The sequence below is a fragment of the Dromaius novaehollandiae genome, chromosome 2, assembly GCF_036370855.1.
Source record: "Dromaius novaehollandiae isolate bDroNov1 chromosome 2, bDroNov1.hap1, whole genome shotgun sequence".
Classification (NCBI taxonomy): Eukaryota; Metazoa; Chordata; class Aves; order Casuariiformes; family Dromaiidae; genus Dromaius; species Dromaius novaehollandiae.
In genome coordinates this window covers 87,835,848-87,857,635 of record NC_088099.1, presented here as the reverse complement: position 1 = coordinate 87,857,635, position 21,788 = coordinate 87,835,848, and the positions used below count along the sequence as shown (strand labels likewise).

Genomic DNA, 21,788 nt, shown 5'->3' with positions numbered 1-21,788 from the left:
TCATAGCTGTACAATTACACAAGTTGCTTCATTTATACATAAACAGATTAAGTACTAAAACTCCTAGTCACATGTGAGAGTACGTTTTTCTTTTTTTTTTTTTACCCCACAAACATGACAAGAGAGTTACGACTAGACATATGCTTTAACTAATCAGTGTCTTTACAAAGCTGTGTGCGCATGAAGTGATACATAAAATGCTGCTGACAAAAACTACTAAGAAGCAACAGAAAATGAAAATAAGCAACAGTGCAGTAAATAACTTTGAAATAGCTTATGATTTTCCTCATCCCAGAGCAGTAAGTCAAAATCTCAAACAACTTTTCTTCTTTCTTATCTTTGAGACACTTATGGTAATGTGTTGTGATAAAACAAACTACCTGCTAGTTATGGAACAACAGGTACAGTTCACACATCATGGAGAATATTAACTGAGCAGAAGTTTTCTTTCTGCCATGAACAAAAAACCATAATACAGCATTCTTTCACAAATGAAAACAACATAAAAAGCTAAACACTGATACTATTGGGACTATGATTAAAAATATAATCATATACTGCAAATGATAGATCTTCAAACTGGTAACATACAATTGCATTAGTTATGGGTGAGCAACTGTGGTTCTGAGAGAACAGATAATGAAGTGAGAGAGATGACTCGGAATCAAGTAAAATACAGCAGGAACTAAGGAACATTACTGGTCATAACAGATGAGCAGTGCCTAGTACAGCTAAAAGTGGTTAGCCAGGAGCTTCCAAAGGTGTGAAACACAGACATATGTGCAGCGATCAAGATATTTACTAAGCTCTTTAAATCTAATGGGAAAATTCACATTTGCATCTCAAAATGTAGCAAATGCAGTAAGTCCAATTTAAAATTCCTAAATTAATCCCTTATTTTGCAGAAGGGAGGGAAAGGGAAACAATCATGAGTCGTCTTCCAGTGAAAAAATGGTTGTTAACTGTGTCCTACATAAGAATAACACCCACCATGATGGTGTGCACACAGTCAGAAAAGGTGGTCTTCATTGCTTCTCTAGTTTCATTTACTACAGTTTCTGTCTTATGTTCCTTTATAAATCGTTTGGCTCAAACAAGGAATTTATTCAAGATTAAGTATCTGTAACAGCCCTTCCTTCTGGTTATCCTCAAAGTGGACCTGAAAATGGTTTATCATCTTTAAAGCTGTTTGTAGCTTCGGCTCCAGTCTTTGTCACCCTCAGATATTGCTACAAACAGCACAGAGCTTTCTGCCCCAGTCTCCCAAGAAGTAGATAAAAGACACAATTCCAGAACCCACATGCTTAATTTTCATTCTCACTGAGCTTAAACACCCTCTAACTGGAAAAAAAAATTGCTAGTAATAGCCTGGATGCTCCTATTTATTCACATCGTTCACATAACAACCACTTACTTTCTTGGTTCAAATCAAGTTCCGGAGCTGTGTTTACCTTGCTCACTTGTCATTGCTAGGGCACAAACTGCCCCCACCCACCCCCAAAACATTCCTGTTCACCATTCTTCTCATCTTCTCTTCCTTTTTAAAATTCAGTGTAATAATGTGCTTCATAAGTTCTTTTCTATGATAACTTTGGAAACGAAGTTTTGCTCCCAGGGATACAAAAGGAAACCAGCAAAATGGTGGTGGCAGAGCACAGTAGATTGAACAAACGTAAGAAAAATGAGACTTGAAGACAAAAGACAAGATCATGCTCCTGTCTTGTGCATCACCAGAGCATAGCTTGGGTAAAAAATGAACTGGTGTTTATCACAGTCTAAACAGTATACATTCATCTAGGATGAAAAGAGGGTTACTGAAAATTAAATAAAAAAGTCTCAGTTGAAGAAAGTTGAAACCAATAAAGGGCAAATGCTACCATCTTTATGCAAATAAATATGACAACAGATATCTGACCAAGCCTAGTGAAATAAAATTGCTTTTTATGGATGCTTGTATTTTCTTTAGACAACAGTGAGAATTAAAACTCCATATCCAATACAAAGAAGCAGAAGTAGCTGAAAAAAAAAAGCTTGTCTTTATCTGACAGATATGCAAGATTACTTACAGCATCCACTACTGAGGGCTTTTTTCATTGGCTACATCAGTATCTGGATTTCACCTGACATAGAAAATCGATGTTTCTACATATCTAAAATCTTTCCTAATGAAATAACTAGATTTAGCCAGTATGGAAAGATTAACATTGGTGTATACTTCCTTGTTAAATGTATCAAAACATTCTCCAAGCTTATAACGGTGCTAGGTGTCAACTACTCCCTCTACACATATACGTACACGTACATATAGTGTAGTATTACCTTACTGCTAATACATAAAACAAAACAAAAATGCAATTAAAATATATTTGTACTGCTTACATAAGTTATGATGTATTAATTATCATAACTGAGTAATTGTCTTTAGAATCAACCACAAATTAGAGTCAAGAATAGCACTTTCTAATTGAAACATGCTATTTCAATGTCTCCTGGTCAGTGATAAACTCAAACTACTTAATGGTATATTTCTGAATTTCATACCAAGTTTTCAAATATCTATTCTGTACATTGCCAAAAGGTGTATCTGATTCATGCAGATCTACTGTAGCTATTGCTGTCCTATTCAGTCCTGAAACCATGACAGCATTAATATATAGCCTGTTCTTCCAAAAAGAATAGAGTCTATACAGGTACTTTATTATTACAATACCTGCACCTGCTGCTCCGTCTGTTGCAGATAAGTTAGCTGTGAAATTTCTTTGCCCAGTGAAGATCACCTGGTAGAAACAGCCAGTAGCAAAACTGACTTACAGTTTGGATAAAAAGTATTGTTTAGTGACCAGTTATAGAACATTTTGCTTGGAAACGTAACTTCAGTTATCATTGTTTCACATCTTGCTTTCTCTTGTGAAAAATGGACATATTTGCCAGATCTCAGTCATGCCACTCCCAACCATCACAGCAAATATTTTACACAAAGAGAATGATGCCATAAAAATGCCTGATTTCAGGGGGGGGGGGGGGGGGGGGGGGGGAAGGGGGGTTGCACGCATGTGTGGATTTTTTTTTAATATAAATATATTAACAATCTGAAAATTTATTAGATTGGAAAAAATCATTATAAAATTCTGCAATAGTGTGAAAGATCTAGGTGACTTCTCTCATAAAGGTGATTTAAAAGTACTTGTTCTCCAGCAGGCAGACAGATACAGCTTGTAAGGCTAAATTAAACTTCAGATCGTTCTAATTTTACATGATAGCATTTTTACATGATAGCATTTATCAATGCAGAATACTGTATTCAAAAGTGGCAGTCATTGCAAGATATGGCTTCAGTTCCCTGAGCCTGAATGGGGATGGGAACTGTATGTTACAGGCCTCAGCCTCAGGGGGATGGATCACCTTGGCTAGTTACGTTACCTTCAATACAAGACCCTTTTTTGTTTGTTTTATTCTCATCTGGAATTATTTCAAGAGGAAAAAGAGTTTGACCTTGAACATAAAATAAGTGCCCTTTCCCTCTGTGTGAGCCAAAACTCAGAGTCTCCTTTAAATTCAGGTGAGATTATTAAGGAAGCAAAGTCTGGAGATATTAGCCAGAATACTGCATTTAGTTTATAATTTGCATATAAGCTAACTGTACGATTACGAACCTATTCTGAGAACCAAAGTTCATTTCAGAATTAACTTCAGAATAACATCAGAATTCAATGTGGACAAATACAGATAAGAAGAGCATAAAATATACATTAGCAGAAAACACTCATACCTTAAGGTCTTAAGGTCCAATTAATCAAAATGTGTCTTCAGTTGCTGTTAAACATGGGAATGTTTCAACACAGGGTGGGCAAGAGCTGGTCTGCTGAATAGCTGAAATCACCCTGCTGGCTGCAGGCTGTGCCTAGAGGAACATATGATCTTGTTTAGGCAGAGAAAGACAACAAAATAATACTGCAGAAACATTTGTGTTTGTTAACGTTCAATTCTGTGTAAAGGGCAGGACAAAAAGGATACAGTATGAGTTAAAGAAAGTGTTTTATAAAGCAAAAACTAATTAATATACAGGTGGTGACTAAATTTGAGTTGCACTTTCTTCATCTCGGAGCTAGAGTTGAAATATTCTTTCATATATCAATTTTTTTCTTGCTACATTATTTTTTTTAAAGTGATGGCAATCTACAAGTCATAGCAAAGTCAGATGATCCAGTTTGCTTTCCAGGGCTTTTATTTAAAAGCAATGAGCTATGAATCAAAGTCCACAGCACAGTGTCTGGGTCTAAGATGGTGCTAGCGCACACCACATAATTATACAAAGATCTAACGGGCAGCTTTTGCACAAGGTAAAACTACTATGGGATAAAAAGAACCCTCTCCCTATAATATGCATTCACCTATTTTAGTACAGGGTGGGGTTGATAGGTTGGAGGTGGGGGGGAACAACTCAATTCTACTTAAAAATTCTGCAGCTTCCTATCTGATTATCATTTACTCTTATTAAGCCACTCCAAAATTATACTAATTTACCATGAGTAGAAGTCAGCCCTGCATGTATATGGAATTACAAGCTCTCTGGAATAATATATGTCTGGAGAATATGTTTTCATTCTTGAATAATTTAACATCCTAACTCTTTGACTGGAAAAAACAATATCATAAAGGGAAGGAAAGCATGAGAACAGACTTTCCCAATGCAAAGAAAATTACTAATTGGCAAATAAAAATATAAAGTTAATCAAAATCTTAAACACTCAGAATATTCAGAGACACACAGGCCTTGGGATTTGGTTATTTTCTTCAGCTAAATCAAAGCCATATTTTTCCCAGCTATTTTGGGATTTGTTCCTGTTATGACAGTCTGGAGCCTTCAGCATGCTTGATTTGTCCATCTATCATGAAAGATCACATTGTATGAATCCAAAACCAGAACCTGAATACTTAATTCACAAGAATCAGTGCCATTACCTGCGTAATGAGTAACAGCCTATATAGTCAAATCCCTGATGTCTTTTTTTTCCTCCCCACATTGAGGAAAAGCAATCTGAACATCATATCAGAGCTAATGGCAGCACAATCATATTATTAGCTGTAAGATCAACTGCAACCCTTAAGCAAAGCAATTCTGCTCAGCCAGCCATTATCTGTTCGGCTTTTTTTTTTTTAACTAATCAAGGTTAGCTGGCAGCAAACCCTACCACTGACAACTGTTGAAAAGGAATCAAGTTTGTATGGATTCTTTAATTAATGAATTAATTCAAACTGACTGGGATATGATATTGTCATGAGATTTGCTAACTTGCTGAAGGACTGTAAATTATAAATGTCAGGGACACAGAAACAATACACGAACTACAGTAGTAAATCAAACCAGGGAAGTTTGCAACAACAAACTGATGTCTGGAAAAGAAGAACTGAGATCATTGTCAAATCTATTTTTCTGTAACCTCTTAAAGCACAGGAAAAAATGTAACAACCTTTTACCAAAATCTGCAGGCTCCTCTAGTTTGAAGGAATTACCACTAATGGTGGAGTAACTAAAATGCTGGAATAGGTGAAAACAGTCATGCTGCAGTGACTTCAAGAAGCAGCAATCGTGGATTCTAGTGTAGATATACATGCATCTTACATGTATGAACTTTCAAACCTTATTCAGTAGGGCTGCTCATGCATCCTATAAATCTTCATGCTTTTTTTTCCTGAGTGTATACAAGCCCACCTATGAACAGAAAAAGATACCAGGAATTCTTAAGAGAGATAGTAATGTCAGAGAAGCACCAGACAGCTCTGATTATGACCACAGTATTTAGCTTCCCTCTTACATGCAACTGATTTGGAGAAGAATCCCCAAAATTAACCTGTTTGCCTCAGCAGAATTTATAAACAAAAAATCACTTTGGGTATGAGCTTTTCACAACTTTTCAGGATCAGGCTGCCCTTACTGAATGAGATCTATATAGCAGCTCTGCTGCAACTACCTAAAGGGCGGTCATTATTCTGGCTGAGGTGATAACTAACGAGAGTGTCATTTTTCATCATACTCCAGGTAGCGATAAACAGAAGACTAGCTGGAGCTGGATATCATTTTACTTCCCAGTTAGGAAGGAAAGGGAAAATGAAAGATCAGGATCAGGAACATCCAAGAGCAAACAATGAAATATAAATTAAGCACTGCAACTTCTGTTACCCTATCTCTATTTTGTTGCTATGGCAGGGAAAGGGTAGTGTCTGCTCTGTATTTCATATTCTCCCATGGAAGTCTCAGCATATGCACATCAAATACACTTAAAGAATTCTGAACATATGAACAAGCTGTGCACATTGTCAAAGAAGATATACTTAAGGAACTAAAATAAAAGTAGAAATACAGAAATAAAGCAACAATGATATTTATCAGGGAAAAATATATGCTATCTTATTTGGAGGAAGTAAATCTATCTATTTGCTAAAAAAAAATGAAAGCAACAGTGCTGGAATAACAGAAGACAAGAAACTAGGCATGAATTTCCTGTAAAATACATCAGCAACTAAAATTTGAATGCTATATTTCTTATGTAAATACAAAGTTATCTCCAAAGTACACTTTCATTCCGTACAGAATTCACTCCTATTCTCTATGTTTCTTAATTTTGCTTTACACAAATGCAATTTGCTGAATCTTTTACAATATTATTCTCTAAGGATGGAGATCTTCAGAGAATATGCACAAAGGCTGAGATCTATGGAAATAAATGAAGATATGAGGAATTTTGCCCAAGAAGCTGTTTTTTCAATACTTTCATCTTTAATTTTGAATATTCTGCTATTTTCTTCATTTATTCTACATCTTACACAGTTGTTTGAAAAACTTAAAGAGAGGCTACTTAAAGACAGTCTGTTTTTCTTTTCATTTCTATCATCTCCCAGCAAACCTTTGGCTCTTATAAAATCTCAGTACAAATCCATATTACATTTGAATATCAGCACCATTACATATGATTAGCTACACAGCAAGGAATTTGGAGATCAGGAATACATTCTTACAATCACCATTTTTAATCAAATTGTAACGGGGCAGAGCTGAACACCAATTTGCATTTGAACAAATATTACCTTACCTGTACATTTGATCAGCCCTACTAACCAGATGTCAAGCGGCTCAGTTCCCCAGACTGGCTTTAGGTTACAGGCACCCTTTTCACTTTCAGTGCACGCTTGTAAATTTGTATCTCTAATCTTTAGCTTTGTTTTTCTACAGTCTATAAAATAAACACATGGCTTGGGGGGGGGGGGGGGGCGCTATCCTTACAAGTATCCTTTGTATTAGAACTCATTAACAAGGAATCTTTAAAATAGGCAACTGCTCAGGAATAGAATTATGACTCTTTGACAGAATCGCAATTCTCGTAGCACTTTCAAGAAACACATCTATGCTGAACCATGAAAGTTTTATACCTGTATACTATAATCTGAGCAAGAAATAGCACAGTAGTGTGCTGCTTTTTATTAAGTTTATGCTGTTGGCAAAGTGTTTGGAAGAGTTAACTAGCTGACCGCTTGTACATCAAAACTCTTATTTGGCATATCCAAACTGAAAAATAACCCTCCCCTCATTGGCTGCATAGCTTTTGTGAATGTACTCAGGTCTAGCACATAAGGACTCCAGGTTTTTAAGGTTCCATTTTTGTCTTTGGGTTAATAAAGTACCTAAGTTGCTAAAAATCAGTCTTAATTTCAAATATACTACTTTGAGCCACATAAACCCCTTTTGTATATCCACAAGTCAGAAGTCTTTATAAGTTTTTCTATTCTAGGTCATGCACACGTTTTCCTGAAATGTAATTTCTCTTCCTCGCAAGACAGATGAGTGCCAATGTGTGTGGCCTAAAATGCTCCTTAAGCCAGAAGTTGTTTCATTTAGGCCATTGCAATTACCCTAATACAGGCTAAACCTAAACCTCCAATTCAAAGAAACTGACTGAGGAGAAAACTTCCATCTGAATCTAAATCTCAGGTTTACCAGAAAATACCTGCTTTAACATTTGGTTCTTGCAAAAACCTGGAGTTTGCAGTGCAGGTTTAATGTGAGATTAGAATTAGAGTTCAGCTTCAAATTTATCTGTTCAAGTCTTGTTGTTGTTGTTGTTGTCTCTTAGTCTGCGCTAATGCTGCAGCTTGGCTGCTTACTGTGTCGCTGACCTCCTCTGTCACCAGAGCATTTGCTTTCCTTGAGAACGATCCAGCAATCTCCCCCCATCTCGAGGCTCCAGACTGACCCAGAATACAGCAGTCAGGCCCAGGTAAACATATCCCCCTACCCATATATAGCTATGCTCCTTTCAACAAAACGCAGCACACAACACACTGGGAGAATTAAACAAACAAATACAACCCCAGCCACACTCACAAAACTTTCACACAGGCTTGTGTTAGGCCTTCCCAGCGTTCATCAGCCAGAATAATCAGTTTTATTTCAGAATGTCACTACTCGGCGAGGGTATATTGAGTAACAATCTTAACAGAGGGATGGAGACTTCACTCTTCTTCAGTGCTAACTACTACAGAGGAACGTGGATTATCTCGCTGGGTTAAACATCTGTTGAACACCTTGCGGAGAACATCCAAAAGTTATTTTTAAATGGCTATCAAGTTAATCACTATAGTCTGCATTTCACTACAATCTGTTGCTTTCATCAGGTTCTTTTTCCAAAAGTTCTTGAATATTATTTTAAGCATCTGGAATTCCATTATTCCATCTGGCACAACACATCCATTTTTATGTAAAACTGAGGTTACACCTAAATCATCTCAAAGAGCATATGACACACTAAATTGCATCCTAGGAATCAGGGTCAATAAAGCAAAGCAGAATCAAAGTTTATGAAAAAGGCTTGGCCTTTCATGAGGAAATTCTCTCCAAATCCATGGTATTCACTTTAAAAGCACAACAGAAATTGGAACAGACAGCTTAAAATACTTTCCTTTCTCTTTCTGCTCATGGGACTAATGTAGATTTTTTTAAAAATGACTTTTAAAACTTTTTCAAATAGAATAGTTTATACTGGAAAGTATCATCTACAAGCTTATCTATCATCATCTCAAAAGTACCAGCAAAGAAATAAAAAGAAGAATATGGAGTTGTACAACAGAACTTTCTATTTTATAGAAGGAACAGAGAGAAGACTGCCACTGCTATTCTTGAATGTGCTTATATTCAATGGTGTCACACTGCAGTGTAAGAATCCAGTCTGCAGAGTTGTCTTATTTTCAGCTGTTTATCTAAAAAGTATTAAATAAGTTAAAATCAAAGCTCCTTCAAATACCTCCTAAATCCTTCATGAATTGGTCCCACCAGTAAACAGAGAGAGGATGGAGAGATCAAGGAGCTCTGAGACACCACTGTTCTTCCAGTGGAAGTACCACCCTCCTGCTGCTCATCTCATTACCTCCTACAGCCTGAACTGCAGGCTGACTCCAGGTAGAACAGGAACAGTATGCTCAAACCAGCCTTTATTCAATTAAAAGAAATCTGTACTAATGCCATCTGTAATTTCTGAGAATCATTAAATTCTTTCAGCGTAATAATAGGGGAGTTATAGCATATATCCCTGAAAAAAAATGCTTAAACTAATACAATATCAGACTAGAGACTATTCAATAATAACAATCTAAAATGATACAAGGTCCTACAACAAAGAAAACTTAGGCCATTCACAAAGCCTACCACTACATCCATCCAATACTAACCATCCAATACTAGCCATACAACCATAATATTAAATTTATGGCTGTATTAAACTTCCACATTTCACAAGATATAACACCCCATCATTTAGTCATTGTGCGTATTTTTTTCATTCTCCATTCGAAGGGAGTCATGAGATTTGCTCATCAATTTATTCTATCTGATTCATGAAGATTAGAACCTTTAGGATGGAATAACCTGCACATTATTAGAACCCTTAGGAATATGCTTATTCTAATTGGGATAGTCTTATCACTAAAAATAAGGGTATAGTGACTTCCAAAACAACTTGTTCTAATTTTCTTTAAATTACTCTTTTCGAACAGGCATTGTACAATCTGAGATGTGTGTGTATCAGCTACACTTTTACTTATATAGGTTAGAAATATTATTTTCTGTTTTCTAGAATCTTAGTTCCTACTTGTATGTCATGTATCTTTTACCTAAAAGTTGAATAACATTCTTTCATTGTTTTTCTTAGTTCTAAGATGGATTTTGAAAGGTCTGACATGTACAATAAAATCTTATTCATACAAAGCAAGCAATTTGACAGTAGCCTGACAGTGATGCTGCTATAGGCAATTAGGCAGCATATGTAGCTACAATACACCTGTGTGAGTAATGCAACTTAGGAATCATTAGTAACATGGAAACTGTATTGATATATCTGACTGGTAACATCTATACAGTGGAACTGCTATACCACATGGACCAGTAGCCAAAGCACTCTTTCCATAAGAAAGCCAAATATTCACTACAAAAATAATCTCCATACTTGACCCACAAAATTCCCTCTTTCCCTCCCTTTCAAGGCAGTAGCTGTCTTCCATAGGAAAAACAGCAGCAACAGCTGTAAAGATTCTTCAGAGTGAAATACTGAAGACTCGGGAGTCTGACATTATTCACCATCACATTTAATCCATTTCCAGTAACTGTTACCTCCTTTTCCTTCCTTACCACAGAGATTCCCTACGGTATTTTAGCAACCAGACTGAAGCAACCTCCTACACAGCTTTTTCTTTTGACTGTCCTCTAATTCATTTTTTTCCTCCAACTGTCCTTTCTTCCATTCTTTAGACCCCAATATGTAATTTTGTTTTGTGAAAAAAAAGTGCATACAAATGTTAAAAAAAAACCACAGGTTTATAATTCATCTTGCTGTTTTCATAAGAAATGCAATACTGCACACAGACAGTGCAAAGGAATGATATCCACATTCCCAAGATGTTACATACTTTGTTACATCTACTCATAATAGCAGTCTATTCTATTTATATGATGTGAAAGAGATGAGAATAATTTTTTTTTAATTATAAACAATATTAATGATTGCTGTAAATGGGAAAGGATAAGCTACACACAGTGTAATTATTACCACACTTTTCTGTGTACATATAAATTGGAATAAAACCAACTCATTGAGCCTCTCAGAACCACAGAACGATTGAGGTTAGAAGGGACCTTAAGGTCATCCAGTCCAACACCCCTGCTCAAGCAGGGTCACCTAGAGCAGGTTACATAGGGCCCTGTCCATACAGCTTTTGAATATTTCCAAGGATGGAGACTCCACAACCTCTATGGGCAACCTGTTCAGCCACCCTTATAGTTAAAAAGTTTTTCCTTATGTTCAGATGGAGCTTCAGTTTGTACCCGTCATTGCCCATCCTGTTACTGGGCACCACTGAAAAGAGTATGGCCCTATCCTCTTTATACTCTCCCTTCAGATATTTAAACGCATTGATAAGGTCCCTCCTCAGGCTTCTCCAGGCTAAACAGTCCCAGCTCTCTCAGCCTCTCCTTCTGTTACAGATGCTCCAGTCCCTTAATCAGCTCAGTAGCCCTCCACCGGACTTGCTCCAGTAGCTCCATGCCTCTCTTGTATTGGCAAGCCCAGAACGGAACACAGCCCTCCAACTGGGGACTCACCAGGGCTGAGCAGAGGGGCAGGATCACCTCCCTCGACTTGCTGGCAACGCTCTTCCTGATGCAGCCCAGGATGCCGCTGGCCTTCTCGGCCACAAGGGCACATTGCTGGCTAGTTGCAGAGCTGCTTTCCAGGAGGTCAGCCCCCAGCCTATACCGGTTCCTGGGGTTATTCCTCCCTAGAAAAATAACTCCACGTACCTTACACAGAAATAGCCTCTGCTGAATTTCCAAATATTCTTCTTAGCGAATAACCATAGATGTCAGTTTTTCAGTCCCAAAATACTCACAAAAGGAACACAAAATATGGTGTATCATCTTAGCTTGGTCAGTGGCTCTCCATAACCAACTCCAATTCCCGTGTTGCCACTTAAAAAAGAGTGGTTCTGTTCCATTTGAGGAAAATCTATGCCAGTACCATTAAAGTAAATAAAACTTTCAAACATCAATTTTCTCATTGAAAGTAGGTTATTTTTCAGTTTTCTGTACATGTATTTCCTAATTTAATTATGTTCTGTTATGGCTGTATACCAGCCAAAAATACAGGCCACTAATACGCAGTCTTGCAATTTCAGCCAAGTGTATTAAAATCGATATAAGAAAAAAACCCTTCAAGTTCTCTTCAAATCCGATTTTTATGAAACCCAACAGTTCGACAAAAGTTAACTTCAAGGCATTAACATTCCTTTTTTTATTTTTTAATTGTGGACTTCAATGAGAACCAGTACCATAATTCAATTTCTCTCAGTGGTCTTTCCTCAGATGAGACTGAAAAAAGGAGATTTTAGATTTTAAGTGCATTTCAAACTCATATGACAAGGAAACTTTTATTGTGCTTTTTGCATTTTTGAGAAAAAGAGCAAAATTCTACTACTGGTTGTTTAAGTAGTTCATGTGACTTCATCAAGAGAATAATACCAGTGTGTCAGAACATAAATTTGGTCATAGGAATATAAATTGCCATAATTATTTGCCATAGTTGCATAATTGCTTAATTAATTGCCATAAATAAATGATTTTTTCATGCTTGGAAAATGTTTCCTATTTCAGATAAATATAATTTATTATGAACTATTATAATATTTTAACCTTTTAATTTATGTAAAATAAACTACATCTTGAATTCCTTATTATTGGAGAGACTTGGCTAAGCTACATTTTTTAGATTAACTTTGTGTATTAAATGCTAACATTTGTATTATATGATGGCAGGTAACATTGCAGAATATTCTGAAGTTCAACTGAAGTGATTAATATACTTGTTCAGAAATACTTCTGCTGCCTTAGAATTTATACAAACTTCTCAAGCTGTTTCTTCTCAACTACAATTTAACTTTCCTGGTCACCAAACGAATTCAACAGTTTTTTGTGGCCGTAGGCTTTTATATTTGATTGATTTTTAAGAATCCATTCTCTGCCAACTCACTTCACCAACAAAGCAAACCTCAACAAAGCAAATGTATTTCATTTTTAAGCAATCCCCTATTAAAATAAACAACAGCAAAAGAAAACCAACACGCCAAATAATTATGCATGCATTAGAAAGACTTTTATACCTCACAAGAGACAGACTTACTATGCAAAAGAGATACAAAGCTGTCAAGGCATGAGCAACTTGAGTGCCAAACTAATATTTCTGGATTTTCTAAGGATTTTGCAGAGAGTTTGGCCATTCACAGCATCTGTAATAAATCACTTTCTTGATCAGTCCATCTTCCAGCAGCTATTGCTTCTTCCCTAGACACTGCTATTACATTTATGCATTGCGGTATAATATCACATGATTTTTATTAACTTTAAATAATTACGTAAGTAAAGGCTCTAGAAAAGTGGCTTGTAAACCTGAAATATGTTGATTTGCTTTACTTGTAAATAAAGCTTTCTTCAGTAGCTTGTCAACATTCCTCCTGTTGCCAGTGCCAGTCAAAGAAAAATGGCTCATCCTTTTAATATATGGCAAAGCTAACTGAAGAGCTGGTAATTTCTGGGCATCCCACCATTCTTCCCCGCCCCAATATGCTTTTGTTTCGTCATCCAACTCTTTCCTAAACTTTCCCAATGCTCTATTTGCCTTTTTGTCACTGCTAGCAGCAATGTTTCAGGACTATAGTATACTGTAGTTTCCAGATCTATTGTCTAAGTAATACTCGCCATCAAGACACAAGCAAAGTTAGAAAATTTTTATCCATGTAACTTAAAGTTAACAAAACTGAATTTCACCTGTTATTTGGCTTATTCAGTCACTTGATATCATGACCCATTTCTGCAAGATTGTTTCAACTGTAAATTTCAGATCATTTACGAATATATTGAACTTCACAATTTCTTTTGTGATTTACTGTTACAATACACCTCTTCTGAAAAGGCACCATTTATTCTTATTGTCTTTTTAAACTATCTTTAATTATATTATTAATTCATGAGACAACATGCCCTTCTAAAGAAAACAAGTTGATATAGGCTAAGAGACATGTAGAAGGGTCAGTGGAAAAAACTTATTGAAAAATTCATATACCTATTATTAAGCAATATTATTCATATCTAATTGATTTCAAATGACAATACTCAATTTATGCTTTACAAGTCACTGATTTTTCACAATTATTACACATTTGGTCAAAAAGCTGTATTCATTATTGAAGTTTTTATCAATTTCTCCTTTGATAAAAATCAAACACCATTTTTGGCAAGTACCATCTAATGTTACTGTTTTAATACTATTTATAATTTTGTTTTAAAATCTTCTTATATTCATACCTGAGAACTATGTGAACCTTTCAACCTATTTTAGAAATATCTCTGGTCTGATAATCTTTTAAGATTGTTTGTGGTAGATAACAATAAAAATAACTTCTTTTCTACCATGGTCTAATCTTAAATGCCCTTTTGGCACCATGGTCATACTTACCTGTTTATGATGTGTTTGAAGGCTCCTCTATTTTTAACTTTTATGTCTGTAACAACATTCTCTTCAAATTCTCTTTTGGTCTCCCTGTGATTGTACACCTTTTTAAATTTGTGTCTTTTCTATTTCCTTTGTTTAGACATGACATCAGCATTTGAAGGGTATCTTTTCCTTTACATTCCTAAAAAGAATACGTTAGGGCTAGTGTTACAGAGTGGCTCTTTTCTAGTTAGGTGTTTTGTGCTGTCCAAAAATATAGCCTTCCCATCACACACTGAGGTAACATTTACCCACTCTGTACGGAGGTTACTGAAAGTGCCTATTTGTGTCTGTATCTGTACAGCCTCCCTAATCTCCCATAACCTTTTCTAATAACTGACAGGATCCTGATCAGTTCAATAACAATCCTGTCTTCTTCCTATGTAAGTACAGATTTTAAATCCATTAAAAAAAATGCACTATGGGTATATAGTTGGTTTACTTTCACACTTTTCTTTTTTAGATAACAACGCTCCTGTACAACTTTCTCTGTTGTTTCTACATAAATTGTGTAATTCTAGTACTGCAGTAACTTGAACATAGCCTAGCTTTTCCCAGATCATAACAGATTCTATGACTACTCCTTACAGAAAAATCTCCAAAACCCTAACATGCAACATTAATCTAGTTCCTGCACTTGCGTACAGTTTTTTATACCTAAAGTAGATGCTATTTTACTACTATACAGTCAGAAGACTGCATCTGCTTTTTCTTTTGACCTCTCTGGTTTCTTAATCAGGCACTAAATGAACATGAGAATCATTCATTGGCTTCTTCATCTTTGCTGAAATGTTTACACTCTGTGTTGAAATACTTCATATCAAGTAAAATTTGTGTAAGAGGGAAAAAAAATGTGAGCATTCTTTTTGAAGGTTAAAGCAATGCATTTATAAGTAGGAAATTACTGCTTTACTGTTTTATAAAGTGTTTGAATTTATTGCCTGATTCTGTGCCATAGCTTCAATTTGGAGTTACTAAGAGTTGCAGCAGAGTTTTTTCCTCCCCAGTGATTTATTCTTATGTCCTCCTTAATTGCAAGGTATCTCATCTGATTGCACACACATTTATGTTCCTATCATAGCTCAGATAACAATTCAAAATATTTCAGGAAATATAATTTACAGTATACTCCAACAGTTCACAAAACCCCAGAAATATAACAGAGTATCAGATAAAGCTGTTGTGTACACAACATAATGCAGTTAGCAAAAAGGCCTACTGTCAAGATTACAAAGAAAAAAAAAGAATATATAAATTACTACTGTAAGATTTCAGAGGGTCTTTACAAGTTGTCTCCTAATTAAAACAGTGTCTTCTCTACCTGTTTCAAGATGGATGATAGACACAATATTACCCTGAAGATGCTATTAACAGGAGTCATGCTACAGAAAGCTTTTCTTGACAGCTTTCCCAGATACTTTCAGTGAAATTTCCCAAATGCTTTAAGTGCACAGATACTGAGAGCAATGAGAAAAATAGTTATCGAATCACCTGTACACTTTTGTTCTCCTTCCCAGCCCTTGCAACTATGGAAGCTACCTGCCCCCTGCCCTCTGATTTGTGCTACAGCAAATATAATTAGTAGGAATACATCACAACATCAAGATGTGTTGAAAAGACTGCTGCATTTTCTGATAATAGCAGATAAACAGCTGGGCCCAAAAAAGTGCTTAGACTAAGAAAGGGCTCCAGAACAGATGAGGAATGAAATTGAACTTAACAGTATCTCCATAGCTTTTCTTATAGTATCAGTTCCAGTAAACACATGGTATAATTTTACATACAGTAGCAAAATCTTTTAGCCTAATACTCCCATGAGATTTTCTTTGTTTTTAAAGGAAGGGTTAGAGAGTCCATCTGTCTCTCTAGGAAATCTTGCTTACATCTTTCTGAATTTTAATGGTTTCATCAACAGAGAAAAATTCATTTATTAGCCTTTTCTTCATCTGCATTCAGATGGATTTACCGTAAAGCACATTTTCTTTTGTGCTTGAAGAAAAGCCCAGCATTCTGCGTAAGACCCACATTGAAAGAGTCTTCCTCCTATGAATGTGACATAAGCACTGCAGGCTTGATTAAAAACAACTCCAGCTGCCCCACATAAAAACATACTGGCTCAAACTAAACTGGAGTTATCTCAGAAATTTTGGCAAATTATTTTAAAGATCAAGTAATTTGATATTCCTGGAACATTTAAGGCAGTAAAAGATACAGATCTGAGACAAAGGCCATGCAAAAATGCAAGCAAGTAGGTGACAGCTGAATACCACTAAGTTGCATTGCTTGTGCTGATTATACATCCATTGCCTCTTATGGGAGCTCAGACATCCAACTTTGTGTGTCTGAATTTTGACCCGAAACCCACTCCAATTTCTTTTAGCTTTGGATATCATTTACCTTTAACAATATTAACTATTAAACGGCAGAGAGGCATGGGGATTGTAGTTTCTTCTAGTGCCAGTTACTGCAACCTATCATTATCCTGTTTGGACTTGTATTTAAAAACATGACAGAAAAAAGGCAATGAATCAGTGATTTGGAGCCACCTTGGAAATCACTAATTGAAGCCTACTTCTCTTGTTTCAGTAAGTTTGCCACTACTTCTATTATTGAAGAAATACTAATAGTTCTTGTTAATTGAGAACCAATACTGTTTAAAATATGCAAATTCGAAAGCACAATGCCTGGGACAAGAGACATAAGATTCGGATTCAAATGCAAATATTTGTTTAGGTTTTGAACAGAACAAGGCAGTAACTGAACGTAAAACAGGGCCTGGTCATCCTACTACTGAACTTGTCAATTAATGCTACCAGTTTGTCTTGTACCATGTGCCACCCAAAAGCCTCAAACCTTACGTTGGTGATGATGCAACATCTGGTTGATAACTTTGTTACTAGCTCCAAACTCTCTAATACTGAAGCAGCTTCCTAAACCTTGCTGCTGAGTACTTCCTTGTTGTCTTGCTGCTGTGATTGTGATTACGGTATTTTCCCTGTGCTGCTGGCGTACATGCACAGCAAAAGTTTTAAAAAAAAAAAAAAAAAGTCAGAAGTATATACCATGATTAGCGCAAAATAACAATATTGAACAGAAAGCTTAAGAGAACTAGATGAACAAGTATATTCAATAGTGGCACAAACTGAAACTTTATTTTTTTCTCTTACCTAAAAAATCTTTCCCTTTCAGGCCAAGGTTGCTCCATCACTGGCTTTTATCAGTGAAAAAGAGATTTCTCACTCCCCACATCAAAATGAACGTAGAGAAAGTATCCCCTCTGCCCAAATCAGTCCAACTAGTGGAAAAGAATTATAATGCAAGGAAGCATTACTACAGTCTTACTGCCTTCATTACCACACTATTTATTTACCTTGATTTCCTTCTGCTGATGTTTGGACATCATCCTTACACATCAGCTTGGTGTTAAATCTATAATTTCTATGCATTTACATGCATAGCTGTGAACAAGGACAATATCTATTGTTTGTTCCTGGATTTTTTTGTGAAATATTAAAGAATTATAGTGCAATAAAAATGATATAAAAACTAAATATTAATAAAATCTGGAGCCCACTCCAAAACCTGACAGGTATCCTCATATCCACAGAACATCTGCACCAGAACCCTCTGTGCCTTCGTATCAATCTGGTTCCCATTTCAGAGGCATATGAGCGCTTTGGGAAGTCATCTGTGTCTCAGTGGAAATCATTTATATGTTGGACAAGGTGTGAAAGTGAGGATCAAGAGATATGCATTCTATTTCTGGCATTTATATTCACTTATTAAAGCTGGTTACTTCACTTTTCTCCATCTCCATTTCTCCACTTGGAAAAACCCCTTAGAGACAATTTTCGTGTTAGAAATATGTCAGAGAGAAATAATGAAAAATCTATTTTTTGATAAAGAGCAAAAAAAATTCTGGCCTCATTATCAATTGGACATTTATTAATTCAACATTAGTCCACCGAGAAATATAAAAAGTAAAAGGACAACTTAAGCTGAGCAACCTTGTTTCTTTCAGTATTTCTTTATGACAATCACAATATGTGTACGTTTAAGGACATTTAAGAAACAGTCCCTTCCAAGTTCTTATTGCACTTTTAGTAGAATACTACAAGAAAAATATTGGACTATATTGTGCCAATTTTTAAACTTCTCTTAAGCATGGAATCCAACAATGTGATTTGAACGGTTTTCTTATTTCTATTTCTTTTTATCCCTTTCAGAACTAAAGATTATTAGGTAGAAACAAACTCACAATACTACTATTCATATTTGAGAGTTATTTCAAATGATAAGCACTGGGAAATTCATTGCCATCTGTAAAAGCATAGGAAGACAGGATATTCCTTACAACATAAAAGAATACAATCAGTCTGAGTTAAGGGAATGTTAACTTTGCTTTCTCCAGAAGATATCAGAATAACCATACAACAACTATATAGAAAGGATTTGCAGAATTAAAATTCCAGAACAAATCAGCTTGTTTTAATCTCTAATATCTAAAAAATCTTTCTACTGCAAGATTTACCATTTTAACATCCCAGTGATCTCCTGCTTCCCTTTATGTGAGAGATATTACTCCACTTCACTTCCTTTCCAATTTAATTGGCTTGTGTTTAATCTGTACTAAAATCAAAAGCTATAACAAAGGCAAAAAGGATGCTGGAAACAGGAGCCAGTCTGGCATTTACAGTATCAAAGTCATTTCAAATCTGAATGAACAGTCCACAGTGTGTTAGTAGGCTAACTTACAAAAACCATTATATTAAAGATCTTGTATCGAAAGGATACTATGCTTCAAAGTCAAGCACTCATGTTCAGAAATGTCACTAATGTGCTTGCTCATGTGACCTTAAGTTGTTCCCAGTGCATACACATTTTGCTATACTCTTTATTACCTGATTACATGCCAGTTATTTTCCAGGACTCCTGCCTTGTTTAGTGGATGGAGAGTACAATAATGTTTCTTTTTATCTTCCACATTCAATGTGCATCTTCAAATCTTCTTTAAAGTATATTACTTCACTGAACACAAAAAAGCTAAAATACCTTTTGGATACTTGTATAGTCTTCACAGCATAACATCAGAATTTTTCATTCACAATACATCCATCCTCACATAACCCTACAAGATGAGATTATTTTATGTTCCTCAAAAGACACATAGGGTAAAAAAATTGCTAAGTAGCAAGAGAAAAGCCAGCGAAGACATCGTCAACTATTCAATTGGAACAGAAAGCTGATAACAAATGATGCTAAAAATTTTTGAAGTACTTAGTATCTTTTTCTTTTACCTATGAAAAAGACTAATTAGATAAATAAAAATTAACAGCAACACAGCTGAAAGACTTCTTCAGCTGATGTACAGCTGAATTTGTAACTGCCCTAAATGAAGGATAGATAGTAGTTATTTTCCAGGGAATTACTGATTCCATCCTCTTTTTTTCCCCATGTGGAAGATCTAGGGAAGCAGATTAGTCTATAAGCAGAATGAAAAGGTCTTACAAGCATCCACTAAGTCTCAAAAGATACAAAAATTAGATTTGCACCTATCTACACCAGAGAGAGTCAGCAGAAAGGAGCTCATCCCAAGAGGTACCACCAGCATCTGTGGTGGTCAAAAATGAGTTCTCCAGAGCTGGTCTAGACTTGTTGAGATTTTCCATCTTCAAAGCAGCAGCAGGAGGAGGAATCTAAACTCCAGGGGAAAAGATGGGCTCAAATTTACATCAGCTTAAGAAATATGCATCCTGCAGCAGACAATTCCATGCTGCAGGATAGACAAGTGCCTTCCTCCAGGCCTCAGGGGGAGAGAAATGATGGTGTGAAGCATGAAAATTTGAGCTGTGGCTCAAATGGTACAGTCCAAAGCTGGTACAATCTGTGCAAGGGCAGTAGCAGAGGGATAGGACCAAAGAAGTGCAAAGGGTAAAGACTTAAAAATCCTGCAAAATCAAATCTTCCATTTAGGGAAGCTGTGGCCATGAGCTTCACTGTAATATGCCTGATTCACTCATTACAGGATATGTATTTAAAGTTACTACCTATTGTATCAGTTTCAATCTGTGACTGAATCTAAATCACAAAACATACTGAACAGATGATTGATGAAACAGGCAGGAATAAAGCAGTAAGAACAAACTAGAGAATTGGAAGAATAGTTTAGAGACTGCCTAGGTAAATTTTCTCATACCAGCTGGAAGCCATTAAAATTACTAAAGAATACTCTGCCAGTTTATACCATATCAGAGGTGTTAGCAATTAAGCTTGAGAACCAACAAGGGATGAGACTGGAAACAGACAAACATTTAAATAATCTCTGAAAAGAGAAAAGGAAAAAAAGGACACAAGAAACTATAAAAGTCAGCTTAACAAATGAAATTCCAAGAAAATACTGGAAAAAAAGGAGTTTGTAGCTTGGGGAGAAATAGAGGCAGTATGTTTCAACTGTGACATAGATTTTGATACTATCTTGTGACATTCTGACATGAATTCTAGGACAACACATTTTAGATGAAACCACTTAAAAGTTGGGCACAGAACTGTTTATGAAAACACTCAAAACATTGATCAATGTTCTTTGTTAACTTGGATGGTTGTATTCAGTAAAGTTTTGCAGGCCCAAGTCTTGTACCTGCTATTCAACATATTACTGAAAAGGATAAAGGAAGAGAAAACTTTTGCATTTGCAGATGGAGGAACTTCAAGGGCTTTGAAAGGAAGGATCAGAATTCAGCACTGTTTGAATGACAAAACTGTTTAAACTGAGATGCAGAAGAGCAAAGCACAAACTTTAGTTAGCAATAGTGAAATAGTAGTATTTTTGGAAAAAAGGATCAGAGTTTGTAATGAATTACTCAAACTGAACATGAATTAATATATTAAACAAAATCATATTAGCATACATAAAATATAACATCATAGAACAAGTTGTCTGAACAATCATCTTTAATGAAAGATACAGAAAGTCCAGAGGACAGACACACTGGATAGCTTAAGGTCTATTCCTATATTTTTTCTCTAAAATTATCTCCATTTTAAAGACAGAGACTCAAGAAACAGGATCCCCAAAGTGAATGCAGGAGGATGTTCCAAAAAGTGGAATATCCTTTCTAGGAGTGGCAGATGACAGCTCCAGTCCCACAGAGAAGCTTTAAAGGATCACCTTCAGAGCAGAGTCGTTCTTCAAACGAATCATCT

The 21,788-nt window shown here is 35.9% G+C and overlaps 1 long non-coding RNA gene across 6 annotated transcripts in view; it reads right to left on the bottom strand.

Moving 5' to 3' along the window:
* Positions 1 to 21,788, bottom strand: part of LOC112986648 (uncharacterized) — a 137,746-nt gene that overhangs the window by 90,667 nt on the left and 25,291 nt on the right. For all 6 annotated transcript variants that reach the window (XR_010387766.1, XR_010387765.1, XR_010387767.1 and 3 more), the window contains 2 exons: positions 5,642 to 5,713; positions 3,770 to 3,901 (listed from right to left, as the gene is read on the bottom strand). This is a non-coding gene — a long non-coding RNA (uncharacterized LOC112986648). The remainder of the gene's footprint in view (positions 1 to 3,769; positions 3,902 to 5,641; positions 5,714 to 21,788) is intronic.